This window comes from Tupaia chinensis, unplaced genomic scaffold, assembly GCF_000334495.1.
Source record: "Tupaia chinensis unplaced genomic scaffold, TupChi_1.0 Scaffold000484_1, whole genome shotgun sequence".
Lineage (NCBI taxonomy): Eukaryota > Metazoa > Chordata > Mammalia > Scandentia > Tupaiidae > Tupaia > Tupaia belangeri.
Window position 1 is genome coordinate 726,892 of NW_006159996.1, and position 12,570 is coordinate 739,461.

The window sequence follows — 12,570 nt, forward strand, 5'->3', positions numbered from 1 at the left end:
GAGTTCGCTGCAAGTCGGCGGAAAGTTTGGCGGCGCGGGTTCCCCCGAAGTTCAGGTGCGGAGAGCCAGGGACGGGGAAGGAGGGGTCCGTGTTTGGGAGAGACGGGGGGCGCCAGCAGCCCGAGCCAAGGAGCCCTGGAGCCTGGGAGACCTAGCGCCGGTGATCGCTCGGTGGCCGCTGCTGTACCCAAGCCTCCCCAAGCCGCAGTATGCTCGGTCGCAGATCACTGAGTTCAGACAAAAAGAGGGGTTTTAGGGTCGGGGACGGCGTGTTGGGCGCCGTCGAGTGGGGCCGAGGCTCTCCCTGCGGGGTAACGCCTCCTCCCCAATTACTCGACCTCACCCGCGTTGGGGCAGCGGACACCCGGGGTCCTCACTTCTCGGTGTTGGGCGGGCGCCTCCCTTACGGGGGCGGCTGCTCGGAAATCTCTGGCGTGCACTGCCCCCCACCAAACCGGTTCGCAGCCCTATGTTTGGGGGGACGACTGTAACTGCTCTGAGCGCCCTCGACCACGCTTGGCTGAGCTTCCCACTCCACTGGCAAGAGGCGGTGTCCACTTCTGCATTTCCCCTCCGGCTCCTCGCCCTCGCAGCCCGCGGGGTGCCTGGCGGGCTGATCAAGTTTGACCCCCCCAGACCAAGTATCACCCCCATCATCGCCGAGCCCCGCAGCTTCACTCTCCTTTTCTCCCCAGGCTTAGGGAGGCTTTTAGGTTGTCTCTGGAGCTCCGCGTGGGCCAAGCAGGGTGCAAAACCAGGGAGGGAGAATGGGGGTGTTCCTCCAGCTGCAAAGCTGTGGGGGCCCGGCGTCCCAGGCGCCCGCCTTTCTGCTTTGGCCCCGAATTTACCCCTGAAGTTCGGCCCTAGTCCCCCTCCCCTTCGCTTCCCCTGAGCTGGGAGGGGGTAAAAAAAATAGAGGAATGTGTTAATTTTCTGACTGGGGGAAGTTGTCCTCGCCCGGAATGGGCTGCTTTCCGGCGGGGTGCGCCTGGCTTTGTTTATTTGCAGGATCTGCAGAAAGTGAGTGACCCCAGTTTTTAAATGGGGGACTACCTCCGGGACCTGTCAGAAGCGTGGTCCAATGAGAGATCAAGATTTTTTTTCTCTCTCTCCTTGTAATCGGAAGGGGTGCACGGAGTTAGGCTGGTGCCAGGGGCTTCAAGGAGGCACCACTAGATTTGGGGGGCGTCTGTAGTGACACATCAGGAAAGACCCGTTTCCCCAAGTGTCTGGCGACAGGGCTCTGCAGGTTCGGCAGCCGCGCCCTACTCTGTCCTCTGGACCCTGGGTGGTCTGAGAGTCGTGTCTTCGGATGCGGGGAACTTAACGGGGGGCGGCGGGCCAGCCCCTAGATCCGCGCCTTTCCCTGCGCGGCGGGCACTGTTTCGAGTCCTCGGTTTTGTGGTGACCCAACCCCTCCCCGCGTTTGCTCAGGAAGCGCTGGGGAGGGGGGCGTGTGTGATCGCTCGGCCCTCGCCCCCGCCGGAGCCGCCCCAGGGCCGCTGGCAAACAGAGTCCCTTCTGTCGCTGCGGACTTGTTTGGAGCGCGATTTGAACGCCCGGCGCCACCTCAGCTGCCCTGGCCCGCGGGGGTGGGAGGCGCCCTTCTCTGCTATTGGGAGCATTTAAATTAGACTTTTTGGGGGCCTATTGGCCTAAGCTTGACCTAACTTCCCCCCGGAAAGACCCCCGTACTCTGGATTCCAACCGCCACTGGAAACCAAGGGACTGCGATCCAAAGCCCCCGCCAAACCCTTTTTTGAGAGCCAAGCTGGAGACTTAGACCAGCGCTACATACCGTAACTGCGTAGTGTTGATTTAGCAGTTTCCCTAGATGAGAGTCAAGCTGGGGCTGGTGTGTGTGTTGTGTGTGTTGGGGGGGGGGGTGGCCCGCTCTGCCGCTGTCACCCCCTCCCAGAACGGAAACTGTCCTCTCTCCCTGGGGAGGAGGGAGAGGGGGTGATTTTTGCCCTGAGAAGGGGTGGGAACAGTTGAGGGAGGCTGGTCTCTGAGGCAGCCCTGGGCAGCTTGGTAGAATCCCTCCCCTCCAATCTGGGGCTGTCCCAGGGAAGCCCCTAGCCAGCCTCCCACCTCCCTCTCTCATGCCACCTCCCTTTCCCAAGGTAGGGGCAGAGGTTTCTCAGCAGAAGACAGACCCTTGGCGGGCTGGCTGTTGGTGGGTGCCTTATTTATGTGTGTGTTTGGGCTCGGCTGCTCTCGTGGCTCGGCAGGTGACCCTGTCCTGGGCCTCCTATCTCTCCCCCGACAGAGCCTGTTGACTTACCCCAGGGCCAGCAGCCTCGTCTTTATCACGTGAGGCCTGGAATGTCCACCCGGCTGGGTTGGGCCTGGTGGGGGAAGGGGAGGGGAGTATTCTGCATCCAGAGCCAGGCCAGCACTGGTCTACTCTGTGGACTCCCACCGGCTCTGCGGCCTCTTTCCATCTGGTCCTGCCTTCTACCCATTTGGTAAATGTGAAACTGAGGCTGTAAAGTGTAGGGGCAGGGTTGCATCTGGATAAAGAACCAAGTCCCTGGCAACTAAATACCCCGTCTTTAGGACCCCATCTCATATTTCGTGGGAAAGTAGAATGGAGATGGGGGGAGTCTCCCTAGGAGGGAGAGAGGGATATGGGCTGGGTTCACACCAGCCAACCTTCCAGGGTCAGGATGGTGTGGGCGGTTGGAGGACTACAGGTAATCTAGACGGAGGCCTCCTCTCTAGAGTGCCCTGTCAAGGCTGACCTCCCGAGCAAGGTGCTCAGAAGCATGCCTCAACTGGTCAAGGATGGGCAGGGGCCCACTTACCGATGTTACTGTTACCCACTCACTGGGTATTGCCCACCCTGTGCTTGTAATCACGTGTCTTTGCTGGCCCGATGTGTATGTATTGAGCACCCACCAGGCATCAAAGCCCACCCTTCTAGGGGTGCAGACTTGAATTACTCTGCCCTGCTCTGGAGGCAGGCCCAGAATGAAAGCTCCACCCCTTTTCCTGCCCCCTGGGGCCCTGATTGGGGCTTCCCTCTATTTTTTTTTCCTTGAGGCGCTCTGTTTTAAACCCCCCACCTTGTCCCATCCTAGCCCTGTGTGTGTAGGTGTGCATGTGTGTGTGTGAAGTGTCCTTGATGAAGTGTATTAATAGTTAAACTCGCTCATAGCTGAAACTCACCAGACCACAAAAAGCCTCCCCCGTTACTCACGCGCTACTGCCCAACAAGAATATCCCACCAAAGTTTTTTTCTGCTTTCTCTTACTTCCCCCTCGCCTTCCCCCACGCCTTTCCCCCAATGCCGAGCCCACTCCCCCAGGCTGTGAGCAATGAGCAGGGACTGCTGCCTGGAAAGACCCAGGAATCTCCAACCCACCACCTGCCCCCTAAAGCCAGAGGGCGTGACAGCTGTCAGCACTGGTCAGTTAGTCTAGGATGTGGGGTCTGGCCAGTGTATGGGCTTATGGCTCAGGACATGGGTGTCTCTGAGTCGCATGTCTGTATTGTGCATTTTTGTTTTAAATGTCTGTGTGTCTGCCTATCTTAAGGTGTTGGAGTCTGAACATGTGTGGATTTGTGAATCCAAGCATGCATGTCTATAGATCTAGAAGAGTGTGTGTCTGCACTATGTGTGTGTGTGTGTGTGTGTACACTAGATTGTATGGTTGAAAGTTGGGGGGTCGGGACCGGCAGGTGGTGTGGTGGATAAGGGCACTGGACTCCCACATGGCTGACCACAGTTCGAGTCTTGGACCTGGTGGCTTGCTTTCTCACTCTCCCTCTCTCAATCTCTCTGTGTCTTTCTAGTCAAATTTAAAAAATAAAATGAATGAATAAATAAAATTAAATAATTAAAAAAAAAAAGAACGTTGTGGGGGTCGGCAGGTGGAGTGGTGATTAAAGGTGCTAGATTCCCACATGACCAATCTCAGTTTGAGTCCTGGACCTGGCAGCTTGCTTTCTCACTTTCTCTTTCTCTCTGTCTGGTCAAATTAAAAATAATAATAACACATGGAAACAAATAAATACTTCTTTTTTAAAAAGAAATTGGGGTATGTCTGTGAATCTGGGAATGTATATATTCTTACTTGTATGTGTTTGGAATGTTGGAAAGTTTGTGTTTGCAATGCCTGTACATCTGTGTGTTCCATATGTGCTTATCAGCCTAGGGGTGCCTGAGCATAGGTGTGTGTGAACCTGGGACTGGGCACATCTGAGCTGAGTAGGCAATGGTCTGTGTTTGTCTTTGGTGGCTGGTGGCTGTGTATTCTTCCTTTTTCTGTACCTGTCTTCCAGTCTGTCTTTCTGAGCCTTTCCCTCCTGGTCATTTGAAGCCGCCCTGAGTGTGTGTGTGTAGCATCCAGCCTCTCCCACCCAGTCCTCCCTGCCCTCTCCCCAGCACCAGCGGGTAGCTCCCTGTCTGCCTGCCTGCTGGGAGTTTTGGAAGCTGCTGAGGGAGCCAGGCTGGGGCCAGGGTGACAGCGCGTATCCACGGTGATGGCAGCCTGTGATTACAGGAATAAAAGGATTTTAAGGTCATGGGTGGTTTTTTTCTCTCTCTTTTTTTTTTTTTTTTTCTTTTTGGTTTTGTGTTTTCCCCCTCGTTGGTGGAGCCAGTGGCAGCAAAGGGCCAGAGCTGTGTCTTTAGGTTAGGAAGTCTGCCCATGCAGGTGAACATGGATATGTGGCGCTTACCTGGGAGTGTGAATGCATGCATCAGCATGCATGAGCAGAGCCTGTGAGAGCATGTGGCCCTGCCTGCTGCCCGCGTGAGAGTCCATAGGGCTCCCCTGGGGAAGAATCCCAAGGAAAACTTCTTGCTTCTGGGTATCACGTGGAGCTGAAACCCTGCGGCCCTCTGTATGCTAAGGAGCAATCTGGCCCCAATCCTTACCTACATGTCCTCTACCCCCAACCCCCAAGTCAGATGTCTCTGGCCAGAGACTGGCTGGGCCCAGTCACCTGGGCCAGGCCACATCTCGGGGTGTCAGTGCCCCTGGCCCTGCTCCAGCCCCTGTAATTGCATTCTGCCGCCTAATCCCCGCCAGCTCAATTAGATCGCAAATTCTTCTTCATTTCCTGCCTCTGATGCTGGCCTCCCTCTGGGCTCCAAGGGCTTGGGAGGGAGGGAGGACTCCCACCCCCTTCCACCAGCACCAGGGGCTCTTGGGGGTGGTGATTAGTTCCTGGCACACTGGCCCTGGAACACAGGTTAGAACCCTGGAGAACAAGAAGACAGAGCTTCCTCCACTGGCCCCTCTTGACCAGCCTCAGTATCCCTGTACTGGGGTAGGGTGATTGTATTCTCTGGTGCATGGGCTCCAGGTAGACTGGACACTTAGCTAGCTTGCACTCTCACCTGGGCCCCTCCCACCTCCAACCCAAGGCCCACAGGCTCTGCCTTCCTCCCACTCCCAGAGCAGTTGTTGACCACCCCTAGCAGAGCAGTCGTGACCTGGTTTTTGAGTTTTGCCATAGGGTGTGTGCACTCCCCAGAGAGAGACAGAGAGGGAAAGTGAAAAATCACCCCCCCCCAAGGGGGATGGCCGTGTCACAGTCCCTTAGCCTCTATTCTTCTCTTGGGATTTTGGGCACACACACACACACACCTGGCACGATTTTTCAAACCTCTGGGTCTGGGACTAGAACTGCAGTCAGCCATGCAGGACTCTAGCCATACTAGAGTATATATATATACACACACATACAATATATATATATAACATACACACACACACACACAGAGTTTTCCTATAGGGCATGAGTGCTCACCTGAGAGAGAGAGAGACAAAGGGGAGGAATAAGATGCCACACACACCTGACACGGGGGGTGGGGCAGGTGGAGGGGGAGAATGGCCACACCACAGTCCTTTCTCCCCAGTCTCTAGGGATTTGGGACATGCACACACATGTGCCGGGCATGATTTTCTAGCATGGGGTCTGAGATTCTAACCCTGATGGCGCAGTGAGCCATGGAGGATCCAACCACCTAAACCTCCATGGCACTTACTTGCCCATGACCTTGTTTTTGACCTTTTCATGGTGTCTTCTAGGAGCCAATCGGACCACTGAGCTTTTCTTCTTCCTGACCCTTTACATTGATCCCACCTGAAGGAGTTATTGTCTAGCTGGATCTGTGACCTTCGGGGAAGCCGAGTCATCTCTATAAACCTCAGCTTCCTTACCGCTGAAATGGGACAAGGATGCCTAGCCCATAGAGCATTGTCAGATGGACACAGCATGGGCCCAGCATGGTGCCCAACTAGCCAGCAGGCAGTGAGCATGGGCTTTCATGGTCATGAGGCCGTAGTAATCCCCCCCACACTAGGAGGAAAAGAGCATGTGGCTCAGGCTTCACGTTTCCTTGTGTTAATTACCAGGTGTGTTTCCTTGGGCGCATCACTGCCTCTCTGAGAGCCTTCCCCATCTGTAAAATGGGACTGGTCTACTGATCTCCAGGGCGCAGAGGATTATCTGGGATAATGCGTGCAGAGGCTTGGCCCCAGCAGGTTTTCAATGCGCTACTTGCCCTCTTCTTTCTTTTCTCACACCAAGCCTGGAGTGGGTGGGGCTGGTGAAGACACAGGCTCAGGAACAAGGGGACTGGCCAAGGTCATGAGGCTGGTAATGGGGCCAGGGTGGGGCTGGAGGGCTAGGGAATGACCTGCTGGCTCAGCTGAGCTGGGAGACACAGCCTCCCTCCCTGCTGGTCCCTGTGGAAAGTGGTGGCTTGGCTGATTTTTTTCTGAGAAGGGGAAGCTAGATGCCTACCCCTCCTTCCCCAGGAGGCTCCTGTGGCAGCGGCTGTGCTGACAGGCCTGGCTTTCTTGCTAGGGTGGCTGGCAGCTCTGGAAGGCCGGTTGTGCTGTGAGGGAAGAGGGGACCTCAAAGGTCTCCCTCCCCTCACTAATCCCCACGGCCCCTCCCACCCTCCGTCTGTCCTCTCTATCTGAAAGGAAAGACTAGGGGGGCCTCTGCCGGAGAGCTGGGCAGACTGGCTGTGATTGAGGTGAGGAGCAGCTCTCTGCCTCAGGGTCCCCCTACTCCCTAGCTAGTCTTCTGCTTTCTGTGACCTCTGTCACTCCCTGGCCTTGGCTCTTTAATATTTCATGGCCCTTCAAACAACCCCCCTGCCCCACCCAGAGGCTGCCTCTGCCTCCCCCCAAGCGTCTCCCACTGTGCCCGCCCTGACACCTTCCCTGTCCCTCCTGCCCTGCCTCCCCCTACCCCGCACCCCTGACACTCCATCCCAGTCGGATTCTGTTCTCTTCACTGACATCTCTGACCATCTCGCTACCCTTTCCTCCATTTTCCTCTTTTGTTGGCCTCCTCCTTCCCAGTGGAACAGAAACCGTGGCAACTGGTCTGCTGGCCTGGCCCCCACACACCCTTGCCTGCCCCCTCCCCCCAGCTGCGCTGCCGGCCATGAGAGCTGGTTTTATTTATTTTTCTGTTTGTTTGGGAAGAGGGCAGTGGCGGCTCTGGGCCCTGGCTGCTGCGCTCTGCTTAGAGCAGCGGGCAGGCGGGCGCGCTGGCCTCCCAGGAAAGTGGCAGGGGTGACCGGAATGTGGCTGGGACGCCCGCGCTATATTTACTCCTGTCCAGCTGCCGGCCCCAACAGGGCAGAGCCAGGCCTGCCCGGTGGCCGCGGGGGAGCCCTGTGCCCGCCCTCTCCTGTCTGGCAGACCCCACATGGCCCCTGGGCCTACCGCTCCCTCCCTTGCCTGTGACCCACTCTGACCTCCTCGGACTTGCCCAGCCAGCCAACAGGAACACTTGTGCGCCGTGTGGGACTGGACAGAGAATGGGCCATGTAGAGTGCAGGTGTTGGGACCTGGCTCGTGTGTGGCAGCACCTAGCAGCCCCTGCGGCCCCCACACCCCTACCTGTGGGCCTAACCCAGGTCCATAATCTGGTGGTCAGAGCTATGCAGAGCATCCTTCCAGGCCTCTCACACCGAGCCTGGTCGCTGCTGTTGCCACAGCGCCTTCCGCTCTGCTTCCATGTCTGGCAGGGATGGGCTGCAGGTGGGGGCCGGAATGGGCTTGAACAGCTGTGCTCCATGCCTCACTGGATCCCCCGTTCCTCCAGGCACACACGTGTACACACCTAAGTGCTTGCACATACAAGCATGCAGAAAGACTCCCTTACCATGAGCACACGCTGGATTGTGCCTTCCTTGGAGGCAGAGCCCTGCTTCCTGTTATTGACCCTCTCATTCATCAGGTGCTTATGGGATTGCTTTATTTTAAAACTTTTATTTAATTACATTAATTATTATTATTATTACTTCATTTGACCAGAGAGAGAGGGGAAGTGAGAAAGCAAGCTGCAAGGTCCAGGACTCAAACCACCGTTGGCCATGTGGGAGTCCTTAACCACCTCACCACCTGCTAGTCCCTTATGGATTTTTCTATTTAAGCCTGCACCTTGCTGTCCTTGTAATGCGATGTGGCAGTGTGTCCTACCTATACCCCCGTGCCTGGCACCAAATAACTGAAGAGTTTTAGCTACTGTTGAAATCATTTGCTGCCCCAACTATTATTACTATTTTTTCTTAAGAGGCAGAATCTTTCTGTGTTGCCCAGGCTGGCCTCGAATTTACAATCCTTCTATCTCAGCCGTTCAAGTAGCTGGGATTACAGGCATATGCCATGACACCCAGTTTACCATTACTATTAATGTGACAGTGGCAATGATAACAACTAGCCTATCCTAAACTTAGCTTCACTGGGGCAGGCACTGTTTTTTTGTTGTTGTTTTGTTTTTGAGTAGTTTTTGCTATAGGACGCATGTGCTCTCCAGAAAGAGAGAGACAGAGAGACAGGGAGCAAGAAATCATCCTCCAGGGGGATGGCCACACCACAATCCCTTCTCCTCCATTCTCCTCTCAAGATCTTGGGCATGCACGCACACACGTGCCCGATGTGAGTTTAAGCCACCGGGTCCGGGACTCGAACCTCAGTCGACTACATAGGAGTCTGGCAACATAGCCATTATGCCAACGTCCAGGCAGGCATTGTTTAACAGTTTTGTGGCTTTCACCTCTTTTAATCCCACAGTAGCCTGGTGAGTTGGGTACTATTAGGAACCCAAATACAGATGAGGAAACTGAGGTTTGGAGAGTTTGTAACTTGCCGCTGACAAGTGGGAGGGATTACGAAGCCCTCGACAGGCTGTGAACACAACAGGGAAAGCCAGGGTTGGTCTGTACGTGGTGTTTCCTGATCCTCTACACTGCCTGGCACAGCAAAGGGATTCTGAATGCTTGATGAACATAGGCCTTGCTGTGTTTCCCCTCGAGGCCTCTATAACCCCTGGCAACAGGCCTCATGTGGTGGGAAGATGGGCTGATAGGCTAGTTGGATGGATAAGATGAGTGAATCAATCAATCAATAAATGCCTGGCCATGGGAATGAGCACTGTCAAGGGACACTGGGATGAGGGGTGTGTCGGTACACAGACTAGTATGTGGGGATCCCCTAGCCCTAGAGAAGATTCTGGGAAGTGAGCAGAGGGTAAGTGTGATTCTGGGCTGAGCCAGTGGGGAGGTCATACCTTCTCCCTGGCCTCAGTTTTTCCATCTGTCAAACGGGCTTGGGAACCCTTGCTCTGGCTGGCTGCCAGCTGGCCTGGGCGAGGCTGGGAGGTGAGGGGACCATGGCGGGAAGGAGGAAGCAGTGGGTGGTGAAGACAGGAAGATGAAGCGTGGAGCTTGGCTTGGAACCTGAGAAGCAGACACCAGCGCTGACCTGACGCCCGCCCTCTGAGCTGCAGGGCGGGGATGCAGGCTTACAAACCCCCAGCCACCCACTCCTGCTCTGGTGTGGCCGACTTCCTGACATCTGCGCGGCAGTGGCTGTGTGTGCCAGGAGGAGGTGGCCTGTCCCCTGAGCCTAGGCTAGCTCCTCCCCAGGCCTGTAGGTCCCCCACAGCTTCCTGTCAGTTCCTGTTGACCCACCTCCCCCAAAGCTAGATGGGAAATTGGTTTACTGGGCTCATGGCAGCAGGCAGGGGTGGGCCCCTTTCTTCTTCGTGGTGTCATCTTGGTGGCCTAGAATTTTTAGTCACCAGAGTCTAGAATCATAGAATACTTCGACTAGAGAGATTCTCTAGTAGAATTCTCGTGTTGGGATTCTAGAATCACTGAACCGTGGTTTTAACTGCTGGAAGGAAGCGTGAATGGTTATGTATTAGTCTCCTTGTTCGATGCAAGGGGACATCGAGGCTCTGGGGGTGGGCCCTCCTGAGGTTGTAGAGCCTTGTGCCCTCGGGGACATGAGCTTGTACCTGGGAACGAAATGCCAGTTCGGCTTCTAATCTGCCTGTCTCTGGAAATCTAGCCAGTGTGGGGAGTGGGCTGTGGGCCAGTCAGGCGGCAAGGAGATGTGGCTGGCCTGCAGGCACAGGAGGGGTCCTCTCGGCGATGCCCGCCCGCCCGCTGCCCACGCTTCCCGAGGCACCAGCATGAGGAGGAAATGCAGGCTGTTGCTTCCAGCGACAGCCGGCAGGGCCGGGCGGCTTCCCAGCTCCCCCTCTGACTCACAGCAGCCTGCAGCTCCCCCCTCCCCTGGGGGCCTCAGCAGCCCCATCTGTGCAATGGGGAGAGGCGGCTTTATCCTGTAGCCTAGTGTCAAAAGACAGTACGGTTGGGATTCTTTTCAAGACCACCATTAGGCTGCGGGAGAGCTGGGGGAGTAGTCCAGAATAACCGAATAACGTGCTGGGTGTTTGGACCCCAAGCGCTGACCGTCTGCGTGGAGTCACCCTAACGCCCCTTCAGCCAGGGCAGAAGGTGTGGTGGGAAAAAAGGGGCCTGCAGTCAGATTCTCAGAAGGATCATGGCGTGGGTGGCCTGATCAGGGTCCTCTCCTGACCTCAGTCTACCCATCTGCAAAATGTTATTCCCCGAGGTCATTCATCAGTGTCGGCACTCTGCCTGGGTGCACGCTGGGTGCCGGGGACGCTGAGGCTGGTGGCGTATTGGCCTGGGGAGGGGGTGAATCCTTGGCTGCAGATACAGGGTGGGAGTGCGGTTTGATGGAAGGGGTGACTCTGGGAGAAGGAATGAGGTGGAGGGCGGTAAGGAGCAGGCCAACGAGGCAGCCTGTCCAGCGGAAAATCCCAGCTGTTCTCAGGAAGTGTTTCCTCTGCGGGTCTCCTGGGAGGGAGACAAGGCAGGCAGGAAGGAGGGCAGTAGGGGGCAAACAAGGACCCCCAACCTGCAGAGAAGAGACATCCCTTGCCCAGCAGCTGGGAGGGTGTGCCCCTCATACTGCGGGAGGGCTGGAACGCACCCCCCTCCGTGTTGAGGCTGGGCCTGTGGGGTGGGGACAGGCCATGGTCCAGATTTCAAAGCCTTCCCCAGGGGCCTCGTGGTGCCCTCCGCCCTGTCCTGAGCTGCCGCCACGGGGGTGGCAGATGCTGTTTCATCGGCAGAGGGGAGTGGGAGGCCTCCGGAAGGTCCTCCTGGGAGGTTCCGGGGGGCAGCGGGGGTGTTTGCAGCTGCCACCCAGCCAAGCTGGCTCTCAGTGGCCTCCCAGGTTCCTCAGGCCTCCAGGCCAGGGGCTGGGGGTGGTGCTTCTGAACCAAGGCTGTTCCCTCCTGTCCTCACCCCCCAACATACACACTGCCCACTGAGCTGCTTGGCGCTGGCCCCCTCCCATCTCTGGCTGCGTCTGCAGAGCCCCCAGGAAGACAGGGGAGGAGGCGCAACGCGCAACGGGCTCAGAACAGCGGGTGCCCGCGCAGCCAAGTATTTGCGAGCTGTCAGAGACAGACAGGCATGTGGGGAATTTGGTGCGTGTGGGGCTGGGGGAAGCAGCCGGGTGGGCAGGCAGGGGGGAGGTGGGAAGCCCGAGCTGCCTCCCAGCCCGCTGAACCCTGCAGAGACCAGTGTCCTCCCTAGTCCTAGAGGTGGGCTGCACTGAGGTGCCTTCCTCCTCCCTGGACTGGCAGTGACCAGGTGGGTCTAGTATGGCTGGGGTCTGCTGGTGGTGCTGACACCAGGAAGGGGTGTCCTGTGGAGGGCTGCGGGCCTAGGAGAAGCTCTCAGTTGGAGTATGGAGCCAGGCAGGAATCCGGGTTATGCCCGACTGTGGCCTCCAGGAAATAGCAGCTGTCATGCTCCCGCCCCCCTCTCCCCAAGCCTGGCACAACTTGTTTCCTGGCCAGGGTCCGGCTGGGGCAGATTGGAGGAGCCTGGTATTGCCCGGCCTGGGCCAGGAACAGGCAGGATGGAGGGGGCCGTGTTTATAAGCCTAAAGGTACTAGGGAAGTTATGGGGAGGGTGTCCCAGCCCATTTCCCTCAGCTTAGAACCCACCTAGCCACCTGTACGGTCTCTTCTCCAGCAGTGCCTGGAAGGCAGGGCAGGGCCCAGTGCTACGTAATAACTTTATTTTTCATAACTGAGAGTGCAGAGAGGGGGGTACGCTGGCCCAAGGTCACACAGTGGGCTCCTCAGCCTTCCCTCTGCTCTCACGTGGGGGAGGCAATGGGAAGAGGTGAACATCGGGGGATTTGCTGGGATGGGGGGGCTATATTTAGTCAGTCCTGCAGAGCCAGGAGGCCCCTGGGA

General features: G+C 56.9%; 1 protein-coding gene across 1 annotated transcript in view; it reads left to right on the forward strand.

The window, feature by feature from the left end:
- CXXC5 (CXXC finger protein 5) overlaps nt 1–12,570 on the forward strand; it is a 38,049-nt gene that overhangs the window by 933 nt on the left and 24,546 nt on the right.